The sequence below is a fragment of the Prunus mume genome, linkage group LG7 (genome assembly GCF_029339155.1).
Source record: "Prunus mume cultivar Tortuosa linkage group LG7, ASM2933915v1, whole genome shotgun sequence".
Classification (NCBI taxonomy): Eukaryota; Viridiplantae; Streptophyta; class Magnoliopsida; order Rosales; family Rosaceae; genus Prunus; species Prunus mume.
In genome coordinates, this window is record NC_142704.1 from 19,356,009 (window position 1) to 19,365,611 (window position 9,603).

Genomic DNA, 9,603 nt, shown 5'->3' on the forward strand with positions numbered 1-9,603 from the left:
TCTTATTCAAATTATTTTCGTTCTTAGTATTCACCAATATTAATATAAGGGGTAGATATGATACTTTCAGTCCTAGAATTGGGCATAAATGAAATACGAATGAATGTTATATCAAGTGCAAACACAAACACTAGTGGCATTGCAATTAACCCATTACGTGATCAGACTTGTGAAACACCTCTCAATTAACCCAGGTTAGTCACTGCAGACAATTGTTACTACTAGAAATTAATTTACCCCAAAATAATGCATTCTAGCTCTGATTACCAATATGGTAATCAGTTACGAACTAATACCAAATAATTGTGGTGATATGTTTACAAACTATGTCACACCTCTCTCACTTTCACTCTCAAAGAAAATGGATGGACCAAGAAGCAAAGAAAGAAACAAGTATTTTTCAAGAAATAAAACTTCGGCTGGAATGGAATGCCTTACACACTATAGTCAAGATAGCATTTAAAGCTATAAAGACAAATCAAACAAAAGTTACTGCTGCACACACATGCTAGAGCAGTGGCGGAGGTAGAGTTTGATGTTTTGGGGGGGCCACAAGTTTAAAATTATGAGATTTTTTGTGCAATCTATGCCTGTACTCTGTATATAGTTAAGGAGGTGAAAAGATGGTAGGGTACAGGCCATCTCATGCCCGTGAATAGCTCAGCCCTATGCTAGAGAAACACCACCGCTCAATTATTTCAACCATGTATTTCTTGCTTTAAACGTGCAATGTAGACATGATGCTTTCACAGGGCCGGAGCCACACTAAGACCAGTGTGGTCCCAGACTCCCACTCAAGTTTTTTTATATTTTAAAAGTAATATACTATTATATATTTCTATATGTATATTATTTCAAATAATTTACGTTTTGATATATATCCACATGTGTTGTGGCATGGACCTATTAAAGGCGATAAAGAGGTCTTCAAATTGCCCATTTGCTCATTGGTGGTCTTACTCTAGGTGTCTGAGATTACCTTATTTCCATTTTCAGTTAAGTAAATCTCTCTTTGTCCTTTTACTTTCATTTATTTTTATATTACTTCATTTACTTAAATTTACAATGTAAATAAGGAAGTACCTCCTATTTGGATTCAAATAAAAATACTAGAAAATCAAATTCTCATCAAGTCAATATATAGTTCATACTAAAATCCCATAAAATCAAGTTTTCTTATTTGATGTGTAGGGAATAAAAGCTGCCAAAAATTATCTTGGGAAAATGATTATTCTGAAAAACCATTTTTCATAGTCAATATTTTTACATAAAATATTTTTTCATGTATGATATGAATGAATGAAGGGCCCTAAGGTTTTTTTTAGTTTGTGAAATTTTGATTTTTTTCTTTCTATTGAGTTTAATGGGGAGAAAAGCTTTAAAGATATTTGCTAAATCGCTACTCTTTGTCTATCTTTAGCAATTTTTCTTGCTCAGAATGCATTTGTCTATCCCTTTGTCGAGGACAATTATGATTGCAACCAATAAGCAATATAATTCTTGACATATGTGATATATATATATACTATTTTTCGTATGTATTGTGAGTTCGAATTTTTGTCTTTATAATTTGTACTGTTCTTTCAGTGCTACAATTGATCCGACTGAACGGTATTCTTCTGACTAAACTGTTGTTACTTGATTTTTGCTCTGTATGTATTTTCTATATATAACCCTACGGTGACTGACTGGTTAACATGGAGATGCTAGCAAATATTGAGAGAGATGGTCATCACATGATCAGAGCAATGTTTCTCACCCTTTCAGCTATGGTGGTTGCTCTTTTCTGGTTCCTGTGGAATCGGAAAAGCTCAAAAAACCCAATGCCTCCATTGCCACCAGGTCCTCGTGGCCTGCCATTTCTTGGTAGCCTTCCCTTTATAGGCCCTAACCTTCACCATGAATTCACCAACTTAGGCAACCATTTATGGCCCTATTTACAAACTCCAATTCGGTAGCAAATTATGCTTTGTACTCTCTTCGCCATCGATTCTCAAACAAGTACTTCGTGACCAAGACACCGTCTTTGCTAATCGTGACCCCACAATTGCTGCACAGATTGTCTCCTATGGATGCAACGACATCGCGTTTGGACCCTACGGTCCAGATTGGAGGAGGCTGCGCATGGTGTTTGTGAGCCACATGCTGAGCAAAGCCAACCTTGATGCTTCCTATGCTCTGAGAAAAGAGGAGGTGCTCAAGTCAATTGGTCATATTTATGGCAAAGTTGGCAGCCCAATTGATTTGGGCCAGTTTGCATTTTTGACATCAATCAACACAGTCATAAGAATGCTGTGGGGCGGGACTCTAGAAGCAGAGAACGGGGCTGATCTTGGGGCAGAGTTCAGAAATGTGGTGGCTGAAATTATAGAGTTGCTTGGGAAGCCAAATGTTTCTGACTTTTTTCCTTCGCTTGCAAGGTTTGATGTGCAAGGAATTGCGAGGCGTATGAAGCAGCTTCAATCTATGACTGAGAAGATTTTTGATTCCGCCATTGAAAGGCAGAAGAGTGAGGCAGTAGAGAAAGATGAGGGCCTAGATCTAAAACATGAAAGGAAGGACTTTTTGCAGTTCTTGATGGAGCTTAATGATCATGAAGATGGTGCAAAATCGATTACTTTGCAACAACTTAAGGCCTTGCTATTGGTACAGTATTCTTATCTTTGATTTGGGGTGTAGTCAGTTGACCACACACGATTAGTAGGTGATTCTGGCTCTTGATACATGACTTTAGCTTTACTTTTGACACCACTTAAGAAAATGCTTTAGTTCTGGCCCACAATTCATCAAGGGTTAGAATTTTCTATTCGTACCCATAAGTGATTCATGGCTCTGGATACATGACTTTAGCATTAATTTTGACAACATTTAAGAAGATACGTCAGTTACAATTCCTCCACTTAGGCATGCGTGGGAGACTCACTGTATAACATCTTTCTTTTGACACTACATAAACTTTTGCTGATATACCTATGTGTGTATATTCTTAGTTTATTTTCAAGAGCAAAATTTACAAATTCTAACACAAGGGATACTAAGAAGTAATTTGAAATATAACCCATCTTTTTTTTTTCCTAAACTCTTAACAGTTTGATAATTTTGAACAGGACATTGTGGTTGGTGGAACTGACACCACAGCAATAATGGTGGAATGGGTAATGGCTGAGCTGATGCAACACCCAGATGACCTGAAAAAAGTTCAACAAGAACTGAAAGAAGTTGTGGGGTTGAAAAACTTGGTTGAAGAGTCTCATTTACCCAAATTACATTATTTAGAGGCTGTGATTAAGGAGACATCTAGATTGCACCCTGCTCTGCCTCTTCTGGTTCCCCGTTGTCCAAGTCAATCCACCGCCATTGGAGGCTTCAAAATACCAAAAGGTTCGAGTGTTTTTTTAAATGTTTGGGCCATTCACAGAGACCCAAATGTTTGGGACAATCCCTTGGAATTTAGGCCCAAGAGGTTCCTCAATGACCCCCCTAGCAACAACTTTGATTACAAGGGCAGTAAGTTGGAATATCTTCCATTTGGTTCTGGAAGAAGAATGTGTGCTGGGCTTCCCTTAGCAGAGAAGATGATGATCTATGTGTTGGCTTCATTTTTGCATTCATTTGAGTGGAGGTTGCCCACTGATGCAAAGCTTGACCTTCAAGACAAATTTGGGATTGTGACAAAGAAAATGACTCCATTGATTGTCATTCCAACACCCAGGCTATCTAAATTGGAGCTCTATGCTTAGATTTATGTTCATTTCCTCTCGAAAGATGCATGCCACATATTATGCATTGATGCTCTTGGTTCAATTGTTGCCCTCATTATCATCCTATAATAAATGGAGGAAGTAAATGACATGTGGTTTATCTCATTTCACCAGTGTTAACTTGTGATTTTGTTTTATATTTTTTTTGGACGAAACCTTGAGATTTTTTTTGTTGTACTATTTTAGTTGCTTTTTTTTCAGATAGTTTTAACTTCAAAAAGAATTACATTCAGCAAAAAGAATTACATAAGCTTCCTCAAACCACAACATATCAATCTCAAGGGACGAACCAATTCTAGCTAGACGGTGGGTTATACTTCATAAGAAAATGATAAAGCACAATTCGAAGTAAGCATGAAATAAGGAACTTAAAAAAACCTCACACAGAGCTCAAAGATGAAATCAGAAAACAAAGGAAAAAGAAGTCAAAAAAAATTACACAAATGTTAGTCCAAGTATTAACGACATGGAACATCTAATTGGTCTCTTATCCAACTATCCTTGCTTCATCACCCGCAAGTCATCAAAACCAATATTCATCCACAAATGCAATAATAAGTGGGGTAGGATAGTGTTTTTAGAAGCAGAGACTTCCTAGATAGAGGACTACAGTCAAGGTCAAAATTGGATCATTTTTATCGCATAAAAAAAAAGTAGAAATATGTGCAGAGGATATCAAAGAAAGAACAACCAAGGGAATATTCAAATTGGATCTTCTTTTTTTTTCTTTTTTTTTTTTTAGTCCCACCCAACCCAAGGGAATATTCAAACAAAAAGTTGTGAGGACTATGAGGATTTGCAAACTGTCATTGGGAATGCAACTACTATTGGAAAAAACTCATTAGGATTGGGTGATGGTACAAGAACTTTTGAGGTGGAAGATAGAAGAGTTGGATGTGAAAACCTGTATTTTTTTTTTAAATGTATATATATGTACATATTAATATTTAATCTTTGCATACTATATAATTAATAAATAATATTTATTGCATAGCTTTCACTATGTTAATTCATATCAGCTTTCACTATATAATTAATAATATATATTTATTGCAAGCCACATACTATATTATTTAGCTCTTAAAAGCTATCCACACATCCCACAAGCTTTTTTATCTGGTAGGAGCAAAAAGCTTTTCTATATGTATTTTCTGTATATATAATAAGCCTATATATCTTTCATCTTCATTAGGGTTCAGGGCCTAAGGCTAACAAAAAATGTGGTCACCATGGTGGGATGCTAGTAATGTTGAGAAAGATGGCCATCTCATGATGACCAGAGCAATATTTCTCACCATTTCAGCCATGGCGGTTGCTCTGTTCTGGTTCATGTGGAACTGGAAAAGCTTTAAAAACCCAACACCTCCATTGCCACCAGGCCCTATCTACAAACTCCAACTTGGTAGCAAATTATGCTTTGTGCTCTCTTCGCCATCACTTGTGAAACACCCTCTTTGCAAATCATGACCCTACAATTGCTGCACAGTTTGCCTCCTACGGAGGAACTGACATCGCGTACGGATCCTACGGTCCAGATTGGAGGAGGTTGCGCAAGGTGTTTGTGAGCCACCTGATGAGCAAAGGGAACCTTGATGCTTGTTATGCTCTGAGAAAAGAGGAAGTTCTCAAGTCAATTAGTCATATTTATGGCAAAAGTGGTAGACCAATTGATTTCGGGCAGGTTGCATTTTTTACAGCAATCAACACAATCATGAGAATGTTGTGGGGTGGGACTCTGGAAGCAGAGAAGGGGACTGATCTTGGGGCAGAGTTCAGAAATGTGGTGGCTGAAATGGTGGAGTTGCTTGGGAAGGGAAATATTTCCGATTTTTTTCCTTGGCTTGCCAGGTTTGATGTGCAAGGAATTGCGAGGCGTGCGACGCAGCTTCTATCTGTGACTGAAAAGATTCTCAACTCTGCCATTGAAAAGCACACTACTACAAAAAACGCCAAAGACGACGGGAATTCACCGTCGTGTATTCGGTTTCCAAACCGTCGTGAAATCGACTGCCGTCTATTTGGGTTCAAACTACGACGACTTTTCATCGTCGTTGTTTATATGTAAAGACGACGGTTTTTAAAGAAAATCGTCGTTGTTTAGAGGTAAAGATCGTTAATTATAGGAGGAAAGGCGATGTTTTTAATAAAACCGTCGTGTATTATACGTAAAGATGATTTTTTTATGAAAACCGTCGTGGATTGTTTATAAAGACATCATCTTTACATACAATAGACGACCTTTTTATAAAAAGCGTCATCTTTACGTACAATAGAACGACGGTTTTTATAAAAACGTCATCTTTACGCCACGTGACGGCGGTTTTTATAAAAAGCGTCATCTTTAAGTACAATAGACGATGGTTTTAATAAAAAGCGTCATCTTTACGTACAATAGACGGCGGTTTAACGTCATCTTTACATACAATAGACGACGGTTTTTAAAAACGTCATCTTTACATACAATAGACGACGGTTTTTAAAAAAAACGTCATCTTTACATACAATAGAGGACGGTTTTAATAAAAAAGCGTCATCTTTACGTACAATAATACTTTTTGATTTCCTATGATGCTATACAACGATTTTAACTAGAAAACCAACCATAATACTTTATCAAAAATAGTTTCTTTAATAAAACTTGAAGATTCAATAGTTATTACGTAGTTAACCAATCTCTATTCTACAATAAACATAATTCCTAACAAGACCTACGTACTCCTAATCCAAGCATTCCTCATCCAAACATACAAATGATGCACAACTGAAGTCTCCTCCATTATCCCTGTAAATAAATCAAAATGACAAAGAGAGAAAAAAAGAAGCTAAGATTATAAACATAAAAAATTAGGTGGAAGAGAAATTTTATCATTAGTCCATATTTCCATAGAAAACTTGTAAAATGAGCATAAAAAAGACCATCGATAACCTGCAAATTTTCAACAACAAAAAAACATACGACTCACATAGAAAACCTGCAAAAGAAAAAGTTATAAATCTGCAAGCTTCCTCCTCATCTCATGATAACCAAAATTAGAAAATCTAAAAAGAAACCATAAATAAAAAAATAAAAAATATATGTAAACAAATCAGACAAATCAAGAGAGACAAATTATGAAATTACGGAGACAAAAAACATAACAAAAACGCAAAGAGACTAATCCAGAATTCACTAGCAAGATATACAAGGGTATTAAGAGATTAGGTGACTTTCAAATCAAACCTTTCAACCAGCTTTGATCCTCAAATACAGAACATCCCTCTACATCTTATGGATTTGCTAAGACCTTAATCTCTCAACTCCTTTATTGATATCGATTTTTTGATGATTTTGTAGAGAGTTTCATGAGGGTGTTTCAGAGAGTGCAAGAAGGTTTCAAGGAGGGAGAGATAAGGTTTTCGAGGCGGGGGAAAATCTGAAAATTTGTCGGCCTTGAATTCACTTAAGTAGACTTTTTAGCATGTTTTAAAAGACGGCGCTTGTTAATGAGAGATAAGATTTTCAAAGACGGGTGAAAATTTGAAATTTGTCGAGCGCGAATTCACTTAAGCGGCCATTTTTAAGCGTGTTTTAAAGACAACGCTTTTTTAAAAAAATTTGTCATCTTTACATATAATAGACGGCGGTTTTTTATAAAAAGCGTCATCTTTGCATATAGTAGAGCGACGGTTTTATAAAAAGCGTCATCTTTACATACAATAGACGACGATTTTATAAAAAGCGTCATCTTTACATACAATAGACGATTTTTTACCGCTACACTCCTTGACCCTATATGAATACAATGACTGAATTTGATCTTCAATTTAAAATATTTACACTAGTGGATACCACAAAATCTTATGTTATATTTAACGAAAGTATAAATAAACTCTTAATTGTTAGTGAATATTTTTTTTTATGGCATACGCATTTTAAGAAACTAGTTTTCAACGATCCAACGGTCAAAATTGTTTGTTTATACTTGAGATCATATCGCCAAAAATCGGAAAAAATAAACATTCAGAGATCAAGTAACGGACAAAAAATTTGACGGTTATAAATGAAAAATCATCATTTAACGGTTATTTTAACTCCGATTTTGATGATTTTTTACCGCTACACTCCTTGACCCTATATGAATACAATGACTGAATTTGATCTTCAATTTAAAATATTTACACTAGTGGATACCATAAAATCTTATGTTATATTTAACAAAAGTATAAATAAACTCTTAATTGTTAGTGAATATTATTTTTTTATGGCATACGCATTTTAAGAAGCTAGTTTCAACGATCCGACCGTCAAACTTGTTTGTTTATACTTCGAGATCATATACGCCAAAAATCGGAAAAAATAAACATTCAGAGATCAAGTAACGAGACAAAACATTTCGACGGTTATAAATGAAAAATCATGATTTAACGGTTATTTTAACTCCGATTTTGATGATTTTTTACCGCTACACTCCTTGACCCTATATGAATACAATGACTGAATTTGATCTTCAATTTAAAATATTTACACTAGTGGATACCACAAAATCTTATGTTATATTTAACGAAAGTATAAATAAACTCTTAATTGTTAGTGAATATATTGTTTTGATGGCATACGCATTCTAAGAAACTAGTTTCAACGATCCAACCGTCAAACTTGTTTGTTTATACTTCGAGATCATATACGCCAAAAATTGGAAAAAATAAATATTTAGAGATCAAGTAACGAGACAAAAAATTTCAATGGTTATAAATGAAAAATCATGAATTAAAGGTTATTTTAACTCTAATTTTGATGATTTTTTTACAGCTACACTCCTTGTTATACTAGTGGATACCACAAAATCTTATGTTATATTTACACTAGTGGATACCACAAAATCTTATGTTATATTTAACGAAAGTATAGATAAACTCTTAATTGTTAGACGACGATTTTTTTTATAAAAAGCGTCATCTTTACATATAATAGGCGAGGTTTTTATAAAAAGCGTCATCTTTGCCTACAATAGGCGGCGGTTTTTTATAAAAAGCGTCATCTTTACATACAATAGGCAGCGGTTTTTTTATAAAAGCGTCATCTTTACATACAATAGAGCGACAGTTTTATAAAAAGCGTCATCTTTACATATAATAGACGACGGTTTTATAAAAGCGTCGTCTTTATATATAATAGACGGCGGTTTTTATAAAAACCGTCATCTTTACATACAATAGACGACCTTTTTTATAAAAGCGTTATCTTTACATATAATAGACGGCGATTTTTATAAAAGCGTCATCTTTACATAAAATAGACGACGATTTATAAAAGGGTCATCTTTACATACAATAGACGGCGATTTTTATAAAAAGCGTTATCTTTACATCACGATAGCGATGGTTTTTATAAAAGCGTCATCTTTACATATAATAGACGGCGATTTTTATAAAAAGCGTCATCTTTACATATAATAGACAACGTTTTTTTATAAAAAGCGTTATCTTTACATACAATAGACGACCTTTTGTTTTATAAAAAGCGTCATCTTTACATATAGTAGACAACTTTTTTTATAAAAAGCGTCATCTTTACATACAATAGGCGTGGTTTTTATAAAAAGCGTCATCTTTACATACAATAGACGACGACTTATAAAAGAGTCATCTTTACATACAATAGACGACGGTTTTTATAAAAAGCGTCATCTTTACATACTATAGACGACGGGTTTTATAAAAGCATCATCTTTACATATAATAGACGACGGTTTGTATAAAAAGCGTCATCTTTACATATAATAGACGACGGTTTTTATCAAAACAACCACGTCTTTACCAAAAAAATGACACTTGATTTTTAAAAGACGACGCTTGTCATACC

At 34.7% G+C, this 9,603-nt stretch overlaps 2 pseudogenes across 1 annotated transcript; both read left to right on the plus strand.

The window, feature by feature from the left end:
- The first annotated feature begins 1,726 nt into the window (after window positions 1-1,726).
- LOC103337256 (flavonoid 3'-monooxygenase CYP75B137-like) lies at window positions 1,727-3,881 on the plus strand (annotated as a pseudogene). The gene is made up of 2 exons (XR_016128421.1): window positions 1,727-2,646; window positions 3,108-3,881. The product of XR_016128421.1 is annotated as a flavonoid 3'-monooxygenase CYP75B137-like (transcript).
- Window positions 3,882-4,979: 1,098 nt separating this feature from the next.
- LOC148915676 (cytochrome P450 84A4-like) lies at window positions 4,980-5,826 on the plus strand (annotated as a pseudogene).
- The last annotated feature ends 3,777 nt before the right edge of the window (window positions 5,827-9,603 follow it).